The 14317-nt window shown below is 39.6% G+C and overlaps 1 long non-coding RNA gene across 7 annotated transcripts in view; it reads left to right on the plus strand.

Annotated features, from left to right (window-relative positions):
- Positions 1-14317, plus strand: part of LOC116442259 — a 75987-nt gene that overhangs the window by 48112 nt on the left and 13558 nt on the right. For 3 of the 7 annotated variants that reach the window (XR_004239458.1, XR_004239462.1, XR_004239456.1), the window contains 3 exons: positions 5627-5729; positions 6633-6739; positions 12142-12256. This is a non-coding gene — a long non-coding RNA (uncharacterized LOC116442259). Of the gene's footprint in view, positions 1-2100; positions 2263-5626; positions 5730-6632; positions 6740-12141; positions 12257-14317 lie in introns of all 7 variants that reach the window. The other 4 variants (XR_004239459.1, XR_004239457.1, XR_004239460.1 and 1 more) reach the window with 2 other exon arrangements.

Consider the following 14317-nt stretch of genomic DNA (forward strand, 5'->3'; position numbering starts at 1 on the left):
CATTTGGCCTGGCCTGGCTTTGAAGAAGATCACAGTAGCATAAGCTGTATCACTCACTGGGACACCAAAATCTGTAGCAATTACCTGGGGAGAGTCTATCTCTTTGCATCTGAGATTTCTTAGCAAGGAGAGAGGTAAAACTAAGGTGGAGAAAAGAGACGGTGAGCCTTGGGGAGCCTGATTTATCATTGCTGAGAGGAAGAGGGGAATGGTTGTTGTTTCTTGAATAAGGCTTCTCATTCTCCCACCCAGAAGTAGCTGCTGCCCTTCATGTTTCCAGCTGTAGTCACAGCAAAGGCTGATTTCCACCTGGCAGCCTGCTGCCTGAGGCAGCTGCCTACATCACCTCACCTTGATGACTAGCTCCAGCCAGGACTTGCAGTCTTGCTCCAGGGAACAGAGCAGCTGTACTCAAAATACTGAGCAGACATCTTCATCTCCACCTCAGTACTGAAAGTTTTTCTCTTTCTCCCCATGGGGTGACTCAGTGGCACAGGTTAGGAGCAGAGACAGGTGTCAACATGGCCTTAGTAAGATATGTAAATTTTCTCAGCTTTACTGAGGTACTGGGAGATGAAGCCGCAATCTGGCCTCAAAAATGTCACACATATGGAATGGCAACTAGATGTGACCCACAGAGGCATAGCTGAGCAGGTGTCTGCTTAAAAAACAGCTGCATTGGTGATGGCTTTTCTTCACTGCCTATGTCAATTTTCTCATCCAAAGTCAGTGGGATCAGTGGCATTGAAAATACTCAGTACAATGTTTCAGCTCTGATTTTAAAATAAAAAAAAATATAATTAAAACATTTTTCTTTCAAAATACATTATTTTCCCAAAGTTTGACTTTTACTGAGGATATTTTTTTTTAACATCATAAGTTATATTATTCTCCTTAGAAATCACTGACTTTTTTTTTATTGAGTTCCTTTCTAAGAGTTATAGTGAGATGAAAGAAACTTTCTGGGGTGGGACTGGAGAAGCAGGCTCCTTTCACAACACAGTAGTCTGTTAGCAAATGGTGAATATGACCTATGGCTGTAAGACTCTAAATGGATTTTTCTATCTGCTCTATTTTCAAGATGTGACAAAATTACTGGGTAGCCTATGTATCCGAAGTCAGAAATATACTGGGAGCTGAATACTGCCAGCAATAGCAGAGAAGCCTGATTTTAACTCCATTGCAACACAGCAGAGTTCTGCTTTCATGGTGCATTAATTCAACACCTGCAGGCGCTCTCTTCCCTTGCTGAAATTACAGGCTGTCTACTGAGTAGTTAAGGCTTGGAACTGAAGTGTAGAGTAAAGTCGTGAGGTCTTTCTTTATTGATCAACAGAGGGCCAGATCCTAATAGCTGGATGTAAGCTACAGATGCTCCCTCATATTGCCTAGAATGGAGACAAAGAATGAAACATAGCTGAGGTGTTTTACTGCCATGTGCAGTTTTTAAAGTTCTTCACCTTTAAAATAGAAGGTTCTTTAAATTCAAAATTACAGTGCTGGAAAAGGATCAGCATTCAAATATGTTGGTTAACATATCTGTTGAAATTATAATTTAAAAGCCACCTCAGCCTTTCAAAAAAGATTTTGAAACACAGGACTACATGGATCAGACACAAGCCAACCCAAAATCTTTGTTTTTGTCATGTGCATTAATACACTAAATTAGAAGCATTAGAGAAGATAATTTAATTTGAAAGTAGGCAGTTGGGGTGTTGAACCACTGGTTCCGGTGCTGGTAGGAAGGGCTGGAAGTAATAGAGAGTCTAGAGAGAAGGCCATAAAGAGATAAGACATTTATTTCAGTATCTTGGGTAAAAGTTTAACAGTCATAATGAGACTGCTGTGGGGCATGTTAATATGGTCCAATAAGCAATATGTTATTGTTGTTTCTTTGGTTTCCCTAACATGGCAGTTGTATTTTAAGATCTCTGTCTGGCAGGAAGGAAAATGGGGATGTTTCTTAACTCAGTGGAGAGCAAGAGCTGCTGCCTTATTCTTGAAAATCCCAGACCTCTCCTGTGTCTGGAGCAGTGATGCTGGGGGGTTCCTGAAGTGCCCTGTACTGCACTGACTTATGTCTCTTTGCTGGTTTTCTAGCTCCATGCCTCACCAGAACTCTGCCAAGGAAGATGCTGCATCACTGGCAGCACAAGTTTGGTGGTATCAGGTCTTTGTGGTAGAAGATCATGGTGAATTCTTGCCAGAGTTTGCAGTGGGGCAGTTACCTAAGTCTCAGTGCTGTTCAGTGGATCAACAGAGGTATGCATGCAGCTGCATATACTGCTACACTCTGAATGTTGAACAAGTTGGATAGACTTAATGGGGACTCGTTGCATGCTGTAAATTTAGGACATAAACCACCAGACTATAAGGGCACTGAATGGGGTTGTACCACATGGCTCTCTAGCTCTCTGCCCTGTCCCTGATGGCCATCAAAAGGAGGTATCTACGAAAGAGGATAGAAACAGGGTGCACGATACATGATACTTCCTTAGGCACTCTTCCTGCTTCCAATCATTTGCAGTTCAGAGACTTCGTGACCCAGAGATATTTCTTTGAATTTGCAGCCTGAAAATATTTCTGATCAGTGAATTTTCCCTGCCTCTCCTTGTATCCGTGTAAGCTTTTAGCTTCTGCAACATTCTGTGGTGTGGAGTCCATCAAATGCACGTGCTGTTCTAAGGTCACAGCCTCAGAGGTCAGGCTGAGTCCTCATGTCAACAAGATTCAATCCCCCATTGCCATCATAGCAGGATTGTGCTCCAAACCCAGCTCTTCTTCAGTACCCTGTCTCTGTACCTGTTAATACACGTTAATATTGATTAATGCACTCATCACATATGGTGTAGGCACTTATCTTACTCCCCATCCACCTGGGATACACATTAATCAACAGTACAGCATGCTATAGTATGTCATGTCTCATTGCTTAAAGATTTTCCTACTCCCTTATGTTGTTTTTAAATTGAAGAAAACTAAGTGCCCAGACAGAAGTAATAGATCAGTATAACTAGATTTGTCTTAATACACCCCAGATGGATTTGCCCAGAAAAGTTTAACAGAAAATCTTTTTCAGCATACAAAAAATTTCTGAGGAGTTATATCACTGAGGATTGCTTTCTGCAGGAAAAGCCAAAAAGGCTCTTTGTTCTGTTCCCATGATTCCCAAAGATAAAGACATTTTTTCTCCCAATCTTCCATTAAAAATATATATAAATTTTTCACTGTGAGGTGTGGTTAGACACTGGAACAAGTCTAAACCTCCTTGCACCTGGGGAGGTTGTAGATGCCCAAACCCTGGTGGTGTTCAAAGCTAGGTTGGATAAAGCCTTGAGCAACCCGGTTGAGTGGGAGATGTCCCTGCACATGGCAGTGGGGTTGGGACTAGATGACCTTTAAGGTCCATTGCAACCCCTAAACATTCTGTGATTCTATGATTAATTTACTGGCTTCAGAAAGACAGCATTTCAGCTTCCCAAACTTCTAGTTTCTGAAACAGTAATAGGTTATGGGCTAAGCGCTGCTGTAGCTTAGTTCAGTTGACCTCAGAGATGGTGACACTCAGTTTCTCTGATTCTGGACACCAGAAGTCAGGGTGCCTGGTGCGAGCAGCCAACTCTGAAGTGGATGCTGAGGAGGAACTCTGAAGAGGAATGGGTGCCTCCTGAGACAGATTTATTTTACCCAGTGACAGGTGTTTAAAATCAACCCCCAGAGATGCTCTATTGATTAGAGGTTATTGATTCATTGAAAACTAGCTTAGACTGCTCTGGGAGAATTTGGACCCTGGAACCTGGAGCTTAGAGAAAAAAGAAGCAAGATGGAGAATTGTGTTTGGTATAACAGGCTTCAAATATATAAATATTCATATTCAGTAGATGTAAAAGAATTGACTAAGCCAAATTTTCATAGAAGCCTAATTCACAGAACACAAGACAAAAGGGCTCATGGGGCAAACAGCAGGTCCTTCCAGTGTGAGTGGTTTCTGGCGTGAATTGCTGTGTTTTAGGTCATATGCAGAGTTCACATGTCTAACTGATCACTAAATCACTGTTGATGGTGGTCTTGGTGTAAAGTGAGAACAGAAGTGGTGGAAACTATCCTGTGATCAACGTATTTGTTTAGGGTACTAGTGGCAATACTGAAAGAGTGAGAGTTGAAGGTGATAACCAGAGGTTTTGCACTGTGTTCTCTGTTGTCTGACCTGCCTTTTGGGTGCATAAAGTTTCTTTTTACATTTGTTTTGGAAATTATGGACACAAGTGTGTCTTTCATTACTAAAGGTATTTCTGAGCTTATGGACAGTCTAGTAATAACATGGTGTATTTTAATGTGCTTACACAAAACGGGGACATGTTGCTCATGTTGTCCTTATTATACCATTGTATCACTTCCAAATGCAACTTCTGTGGTCCATTAATGTACTTTTTGAAACTTTCTTTTCTAACTGTCAAACAAGCCCACTGCTTCCTTGGTTTTTCAAAAGATGTCAATATGCCTTGCAGATTATTGGTACTACATGAATACGAGATAGAAACTATGATTTTCTTACATTGACTGCATATCAGATACTGTGAGATAACGGAGACAGTCAGGCCTTCTGAGCATTGCAAATGTAGCTTGTGATGCAAAGAGTGAGTCGAAAATAACTTTGATGCAGGAAGTATTTTGATGCATAATGAAGAGCTTCTTCATGGAATTATACTTCCCAGAGTATTTATGCAGTGCCTTCATCTTTAAGCAACTGTATAAACAATAAATAATACTTCTCATCAGTGTCACTACATCCTATTGAATAACTCCCCAAGGCACTATAAATAAAGGTTATCTTGCAACCATTAATAATAAACAGAAGAAGGATTTCCTCACTGACTTTTATGAAGTTTTCAGTAGTGTTTAAATTTGATTCGGCATTTTTGATAGTGGCTTCATGTTTGCCTTCCTGTCTGCCTGAGATGTTCAAAGGCAAGCAAGTTTGTTGTGTCCACAAATCCCACAAGTTTTTAAAGGATTTCAGAGCTTAGTGGGTTGTTTGTTAATATCACTGCAATCTAGTGCTCTCTAGGGTACATTTGAAACTGCAATTGCATTGAAATTTTTCAGGACTGTCGCTAGACATGCCTATGGGATGAAAACAGGGCAACCTGCTCTTGCTCTAGCCAAAGAGTGCTTATGCAGGTTCAGGACATCTTGGGTGGCTTTTAGCCAGCTCAGAGTAACATAGAATCATAGAATAATTTGGTTTGAATGAGACCTTAAAGACAATCTTTTTCCAATCCCCCTGCCATGCGTGGGGAAGCCTTCCACTAAACCAGGTTGCTCAGGACCGCATCCTGGTTTCCTCACTTACTCCTCTCTGTGGTTCACTCAATGGTGATAAAGGCTCTCATTACTTTGGATGTAAATGCTGGTTTGGCTTTTTAGGATCATGCATGTTTGTGGTCTGTGTGGAAACTTTCCCCAGTCCTACTGGAGCAGTGACTTTGAGGTGCCATTGCTGAACCTCCAGCCCCTGCCCAGCATCATCCTTTGAGCAACACTTTGGCATTGCTGTCACTGGGGCATTAGACTTGTTCTGTTTCCTATTTGTATGGTTCTCATGATGGAATATTTTGTTTCCCAGCAGTGGTATATGCAAAAGAAACTAAGCTCAACCAAAGGAGAAAACTGAAAAAAAACTGCAGAAGGATATTAATCAGACAAGACATGAGTAACCTGAAGAAGAGGTGAGTTATAGATTTCCACATTCAGAGGACACTGCTTGCCTTGTACCTTTCAAACTTGTTAGTGCCACTGCTGATCCAAGCAGTATTTCTGGCAATTCTCATTAGGATTCTCCTGCCCAAAGTCAATGGACTGCCTGTATCATAGAGCACAAGGACTAAACTTAACTTTGCACTGTATATACTAAAAATGTATCTGAAATGCTATCCATTCATAAGAGCAAAGGATTCAACAAAATAGCCTGTGCAGGACCTATTCAGATATGAACTCCTCCAATGACCTTTATATCATGAAAATCTGATACCTCTGGGAGAAATAAACTGAAATACTTCACAAATATTTTTAGGCATTAATATAAGGAATAACTTTTCAAGGGCTCCAAATATCAGTCAGTCCTGTTGCTTTTTATTAGCTCTGAAGGAGAATTTTATAGTAGGATTTTACTTCTAACTTGATAATATTTTTTAAAGAGAAAACAAAGCAAAACATGAACAGAAACACTAAGTCTAGAAATATTTGTTGCAGCAGCGAAGATTTGTGTGCTAGCAGAGGCCCATGTTGGGTTGTTATGCCCTGTGCTTTTGTCATGCTTTGTGTCTCTCTGTTTAAATTAAATCCCAAAGCTACTGTTGGGTCGATTTTGGGTAGAGCAGAGGTGGCATAAAGCCAGTTTTTCTCAGTTGAGAAAATATGTTCCCTCTGTGATAATGTCTTTTAAAAAGAGACACTATCAATAAAGTAATCAGTAAAGTAAGAAACATCAAGGTAGATCCAATAGTCACACCAGAGAGTTTACTAATGTATAAAAAACCTGTCTGCTTCTCGTGAGATCACCATAATAGACTGGATGTTTTCTGGTTTTAATTTTATGTCAGCCTGAGCTCTGTTCTCTCTGTTCAATATAGCACTCTTTGTACTGACAAAATGGAAATGGCATCTATACAAGTACACTGGCTCAATGAGCCTTGGTTTTGACGACCTTATGCCTTGTTGGTCTTCTGGTTTAACTGTGGTAAGTTTATTGTTGGCTTCAAAGCAGTTAAATGTAGTCTGAAAGCCTTTTGTTATTTACTGCTTCTTTTTTTTCATCTTTTTTTTCCTTCTCATTGTAGGAAAAAATACTATGTCAAGGACAAACACTTAGGTTATGGATTTTTTCTTTTCTACTAGTGTTTTTATTACAAGGTAACCCTGAAGACCTTTTAATTCTCTCGATTGTTTAAAGAGGCTTCATGAAAACATGACACCTCAGATGTAGAGATAAGTAATAATTGAGTGAAAGATTCCATTTGCCCAGAGTTTACTACAGTAAGATCCTAAGGAATTAAAAAAAATGGAGTCAGTAAGGTTTTAGTGGAATTTGATAGGAGGCCCCATACAAATACCCAGATGAAACTCTAGCCAATTATTCTGTGCTGAATATTATGCCCTGATGAAAATAAAATACCTGAGTTTAATCTTTCAGTCAGAGTAAAGATTTGTAGTATAATGACCTGATTTAGCTGAAAAAAGGAAAAAATAAGTAAGTCTGACAGCTGAGAACAGAAGGGGAATTAATCTCAAAAGTTGCTAGTCTTTGTTTCCCATCTTTTCATTATTATTCAATCAGAGCAAAGAAAGGACTAGCTGCCCTGACACAGCTCCAATTGCATTGCTCAGAGAAAGGGGGAGGCATGGTGGAGAGAGAGATTTCATTATTTACAGTCTGAGGAACTGAGAAGAAAACAGAGAGAAATGGAGCCGTTTGGTCCACCTTTGGGTGTGCCTGGGGCTTAGGGCAGAAGCAGGCTGACAGTGCCTGCAGCCATCAGCAGGTGCAGCAAGGGCAGGTGCAGGTAAGTACAACAGGGTGGGATATCTCACAAGGTGCAGGGTGCAGTAAGCCCACTGGATGCATCATGACCCCACTTTTCAGTCTTACATTTGACCTCCTATGTGCACATGAGGAGCAGAAGGGAGATGATGGTGTGATGTACATTAGAGTGCTGTCTACTCTTCTGATGTCTTTGGTGGTGGCTCTTGGCATGTGACATGATCCCAGCTCTCATTCCACTTGTGAACATTTACAACCACGAGCTCCACTACACCCCCTAAATGCCAGTGGCTGCTGCAAGTCAGACTTCCGTGCAGCTACTCACTCCAGCTGACCAGAATTGCACTTGAAAGTACCACGATGTGCCTTGTACTTTTTACACCAGCTCTTTGAATTAATGCTTCAGTTACCACATTTTCTACAATCACCATGTTCAAGAAGCAAGGGACAGAAAGGCTAGCAAGAAAACTTTCCACAAATATGTTAGAAGCAAGAAGAACACCAAGGAGTGAATTGGATTCACTATTAAAAGAATAATAAAACATGATGACAAAAGTTGAGGTTGAGATGGTTGACAAGTTTGGTGTTTTGGGTTTTTTTTTCATGTCTTCACTAAAGTGGCCAATTGTGCTCATAAATGTAACAAACTTAACCCCAGAAGAAAATAATAAGATAGGAGATAGCTCTTGGGTGTTTTCAGGAAGAAAAAAAATTTCGTGTCTCCGGAAATTCACTGTGATGTGAAGCCTTGCAGAAACAACCATAGATATACTAGTGACTATCTTTGATAATTCTTGGAAGATGCATAGGCTTCCAGAAGACTGGAAAAGAGAAATCACAATGTCTTCCTTTGAAAAAGAGTGACGTGAGGAACTAAAAATCATAGGGTGGTCTGCTAGGCTTTATTTTCTGGAATTATACTGGAACAAATATTCAAAGTATCTTTAAAGATCTGGAGGATGATGAGGAGATGAATTAACAGCCATTATGGGTTTGCTAAAACCAGGTTATGTCAGTTGTCTAATTTCTTTCTGGAACTAAATAATAACTACTCTTATAGATAGGAAAGAAACAGGCTATGACATGCTGCTTTCTCCTGACAAATTCTGATTTTATCTCTCATGACATTTTATAAATTAGCTAAGAAAGCACTCTATAGATTTAATTATAATAAGAGTAGTTGGACTCTTTTTGGAAAACTGCATTTAAAAAGTTATCAAAAGCTCACTATCATTTTTCAGTATTTTTGTGAGCTTTCATATGATACCAACATTTAAGGAGCATGCTGTAGGACAGGATTAGTTTTGAGAAAGAGTTTGATACATAAGAGATGCAGTCTAAGGCAGCAGTTCAACAAGAAGAATTTCAAGATATTATGCTTGGACAGGAATAATCTTCTTACATCCACAGAGAGAGAGAAAATAAGAGGCTGGATAATTGAGTATCCTCCTCACTGGAGAATAAGAGGTTAGGCTGAATCTCCTGTCACAGTGAATCACCTACCGAACAGGATCAGAAAAAGTAATTTTGTTGTGAGTTAATAGGATAGTTACACAAGAGTATTACCTGTAGGGTATGTGAAATCATCTCCTGGTCTACTAAGTTTTGGTAAAGATTCATTTGGAATATTATGCCCAGTTGTGAGGACTAACTTTTGACAAATACCTGGCTCAACTGGAGAGATTGCTGGAAACAGCAATTGTAGGAGCAGAAAATGTGATTTATGAAGAAAGGCTTAAGAAATTTGGGTGGTTGAGTAAAGAAAGAAAAACATTAATAGGAAACATAACAGTCTTTACACAGTTTAAAGGAGGGTGGGAAACTGTTCCTTTCACATTCTTTTGATAGAACAAGAAATAACAGGATTTAACTGGTGTAATGAGGATTCCTGCTAAAAGTTAGTAATAATATAATGAGAACAAAGACACAAAAACTTTAGTACAATCTGTGAAAGATTGTGGAATCTTCACCTGAGGAGCTTGTCTGCCAGACATGGCTTGGGTATAGTTCAGTAAGGAGAAGGATTAGATGTATTCTTGAGGTAATTCCAGTATGATTTTCTGTAACTTTTTTGCTGAGTCTGTTTTGTTTTCCTTTCAAGATGAGAGTCCTTCTCAAGAGCAATTGTGAAGTGAAAGACGTTATTTAGCAGAAAAAAGATTAATTTGACTTGATTTCCACTTATGTGCTCATGATTACATCTCACAAGCTTAAAATGGACTTTTTGCATCTGGTGGAGGCTGAGCCTAGCAGGTAGACTTCAAAATACCCCTGCCCTGCTTGCAAATGCTTAGGAAATTTGTTGAGTTATAAGTATACATGGCACAGTTTCCAATGAGTTAGAAGTCAACATGATCCTTTAAAAATTTTTCACTGCTTTGGAAAACCACAGGCTTTGGTTCATCTTGAGACACTCATTTACCTTAAACTAGGCTCTACATGAAAACTGTGCATGAAATTGTTTGCACTTTGGTAAGCGTTGCCTTTGCTGACTGTAATTCAGTTTCAAATAGAAAGTTTCAGCTGTCCTCACTGTAACCTTCTTACTCTCATGGTTCTAGGCTATGAATACATTGGCATACAACTTATGATCCAAAAGGCTTCCTTGTTAATATGTTTTCCTGTTAAATTTCAGGTTTGTAAGGTCTGGTTGCAAACACTTGGGAGTTTAACTGTTTCATCAGAAGACTCTGAGCTCTATTACTAGGATTGTTGACTTTGGCTGGTAATTGCAATCAAAGTGGAATAATTAGAAAAAGCAGCCGTGGTTCTAAGTGATTGCCAGTTGTAATTACAAACCAAAATCAACAATCCTACAGCCTACTGGCACCATCTGGTTTTTTCTGCTCTCTGTGACTATAGTTCCCCCATTTCCTCTTCTCACTCAGCACTGGATACCTTCTACTTCCTGCTTGACCCCTTTGCAGGGCATCAGAGCTGACTTCTTCCAGGGGCTGCTGCTAGCAGGATGTCTCCTGTTACAGGCATTCTGCCCACGTATATGGGTTTTGTCATACCTTCTCCCAAGAACCTGTCATGGGAAGTATGCCTCTTGTTGAAGGAAACATCAGGTAGCCAACGGAATTGATTAAAAAACTTCCATTGTTGTTTGTTAAACTGACAGCTGGAAAATTGATTCTCAGTTAATAGTTCTAATTTCTATTACTGGGTATTTAACTCCTTCTTGAAAAGAATTCAGGTTTCTTCTCATTTAGTAACTCGAATATATATTTCTTGCTTATGTGTCATGTACTGGATTTGCATAATGAGATTTGAAAACATTTCCAGAGGTAAAGAACCCCCAAAATAGCCTAGATTATGTTGAAGGAGACAAGCAGACATTAACATATAGAAGCCAGAAAAGGGTGAAGAAAATCTTTTTCATAGCTGTTAAATATTCTGCCAGTTTACAGTATCATCTAATTTGACATTTCATCACAGGCTATGGAAGCAAAACAATTATAACATAGAACATTGCAAACAAATGAGACCAAAGTATAAATACATAAGAAGCAAAAGTAAAATATTTTTGAATGTAATTAGTCACACTGGTCAGGAGCCATAGTGTTATCTCCTTCAGCTGCCCAAGTACTCCATTCCTAGGCTTATACCTAGTTTTAGGTTCAACCTTCTGCTGTCTGGAAAAGTAAACAGCTGTGTTGGGGAACTAGTTTTGGGCAAGACAGGGTTAATATTTTAGTAGTAGCCAGGAAGGGGCATAATCTTATTTGATACTATCTTACACTTGCAAGGGGCAGAAGTAAGGTACTGGCATTTTGCAGGGGAAGGTTGGTATTTTGTAGTGATTTTTCTGTGTAAATTGTTTCTTTGTCATATACCTTTTGTTATTGATTTGTTGCTGTTACTGTTCATTATCTTATCTCATTGCTGTTTCCTGTAAGTTGTTCTTATCTCAACCAGTAAATTTCACCTCTTTGTGCCGCCAACTCTCAACTCCATCCCCTGAGTGGGAAGGGGGAGGGCATGGAGTGGGGAGCAATGGTGTCTAGTTTGAGAAAGTCTTCTTTGGGGCGTGGAGAAGGCACTATATTGGGGAGTGCCATTCCTAAGAAACAACAACCACTTTCCAGTGATGTTTCACTAACTCTGGTGATGTAACAGTGATGCCTCAGGTTTTAACTTTCATATTTTTCAAATCCTGTACTGCCTGGTGTGTAACTGAAGTTTCTTGTAGCCTGTTAACTTCTGCTCTCTCATGCTAGGTAGACATAACAAAGCCTCTCTGAAACTGCTCTCCAAGGACACTCAGACCATCCTAGGCCAAAAAGTATAAACCAGAAGCCTCTCTAAAGGGGGGGCAGGCTTGGGGAAATTACGTCATTAACTGAAGCTTTAACTGGAGAATTAGCGCTGACATGCAAATGAATGAAACCTATAAAAGTGTGAAGAACTCGTGACCTGTTGTCCATCTTGGGGTCCATCTTGGCAGCAGCCTCTGGCTCCCCAGGGTGTACCTCTGAAGTCCCTTCAAATAAATACCTACCTTTATTCCCTCACTCCTGTCTAGTCTCTGTTTTTAGGTGGCCTCTCAAGGCATCAACAGAATGTATATACTTCTTATCATGTTTAAATTCTTTCAGAAATGTTCAGAAGAATGAAGTACCTGGAAAATCACTTAGATTTTCTGACATTCAGACTCTTGCATCTCAGTACTGCTTATGACGAAGATGCTCACTAGTCGAGACTTCCTCTCAGGTAAAAGGCTTGTTCAGTATAATCCGTGGAGATATAAGACCTTACCTGTAACTTCTTCAGTTTGGAAGTGAAGAAGCAGATTACCACACCCAAGCTGCAAGTCTGCAGATGGTACTGAAAATCACTTTTTTCAAGATGGAAATGAACTACAGAACTGGGATACTGTTTGGGGGAAAAGAACATCATTTCCTGCGGTATACAGAATTTGGGTGGCATCTTTTGTGAAATATCTAACATTACAATTTGATGTCAAGAAGTGGCTGAACAGCTGCCAGGGCATGAATATGTCTGTAAACAAATGAGAAAAACTGGTGGATATTTAGTGAACAGAGTTATGTGTATTGCAGCTGTGCCATCTTCCTGTTGCGAAAAAAAAAATTCAGCAAACAGTATTTTATTAGGATTAAACATTCTTATTTGCTTTCCCTACTGCTTTATGTTAGGAATTAGAACTTTATTTTTAAAATTCCAATATAGGGAAGAAATAACAGTAATGAGGTTAGATTTGATAATTTCATATAAATGATGAACAGGATCCCACATGCATTTGAAATAAAAATGATTGAAATTCATTCTAGTTGTCTCCCATTAATCTTAATTGTAATTCTCTATTTCACTTTCATAAGTTGCTAAATTTTAGGAAACTGTGTTATTATTCTAATATACTTGATTGGTTTTTAATTCATGAAGTTTTTCTGAGTTCTGCATGTGGAAAGGAATGTGAACACTGCCATTTTCTATATGGGTGTTTATAGGCCAAGCAGCATTACTGTGATTCAAAGCAGCCAGAGAAAATGCAGCAAGTTCTGCTAAAGAGCAGAATTCTGTACCTGGGATAAATTTGATGGAAGACTTTTGTTTGTAGTACAACTTTTAAAACAAAAATAGATCTTTCTGTCCACAAAGAACAGGGTACTGGTAAAACAAACTGACTATATGGCACATGCATTGCTTCAGAAAGCTGTGCTCAATTTTTTAATGTCCAGAAGGAAGGCTTGGCATTTGTAAAACAGAACTTGGAAGGACAAAAATCTCACCCTTTCTGCTTTCACTGACTTCAAGGAGAATCAAGTGTTCTCCACACCTTGCAGGACTGAATCCTTTGTAAACTTGCTCATGATTAATAAATGTTATGAATATCTATTAAATGTTACAGTAGGTTGATAACACCCAGCCGTATCACTCATTTATTAAAAGAAACTGTTCAGTCAAAGTCTGAACAGGGGGGCGAGAGAGCAACTCAGCTGCAGTTAGATTGATGATACTTCTAAAAATTGTCCAAGCATGTGTGCAAGAACCTGTCAAAGTGTGAGTTTAATAAATGAGAAAGTGAAGGACAGGTAACTTTCCCAATATACAAAAGATGTGCACATGCACAGGCATGCTTCATTTATTCCGTGCTTCCTAGCAGGTAAACAACACAGAGAGAGAGTCTGTTTGCCATTTTTGAGCTAGATTGTCTGGAAAAGAAATTTGCCAAGTCAGTTATTACTGGGGTTATAGCGGCATGCTGCATGGCATCACTGAAGGCTGCTTTCACATCAGCAGATTTCCACCAAACTCAGTGTAGTGGTTCTTGCCTGTCACTCCAAGAACCTGCTCTGGTCTTCTGGGCAGCATAGGCCACAGCAGGATTTGTCCCTGGGAGGACAGGTGGCTTCTGAAGAGAGAGAGGATGGGGAAGCGAGGGTGAGGAAGTAGGGGGAGATGCAGACCAGAGACTGGAGAGCAGCCAGCCTGTGAAGTTGCTGCTCCAGGCAATCTCACCCTTCCTCCACAGCAACAGCATCAGTCCTGATTTTATGGGAAATTTGCACTTTTCAGAGCCTATTGCCCAAGTTAATTGCTGATTTTGCCTTTTTCTTTTGGGAGCTGTCCCTGTTTACACCAGAACTGGTAAGGTACCATAGCACTATAAAATTCTCAAAGGCAACAGGATATGTTAGGCATCAAAGCATTTTCCTCCCAGCTGATAGCTTGGAGTTGTTTGTGGTGAATATTTGGTAAACCAGAGGATTAATACGTTTTGAAAAAGAACGTGCCTAATACAGGGATTGAAAA

Source organism: Corvus moneduloides, chromosome 3 (genome assembly GCF_009650955.1).
Source record: "Corvus moneduloides isolate bCorMon1 chromosome 3, bCorMon1.pri, whole genome shotgun sequence".
Taxonomy (NCBI): domain Eukaryota; kingdom Metazoa; phylum Chordata; class Aves; order Passeriformes; family Corvidae; genus Corvus; species Corvus moneduloides.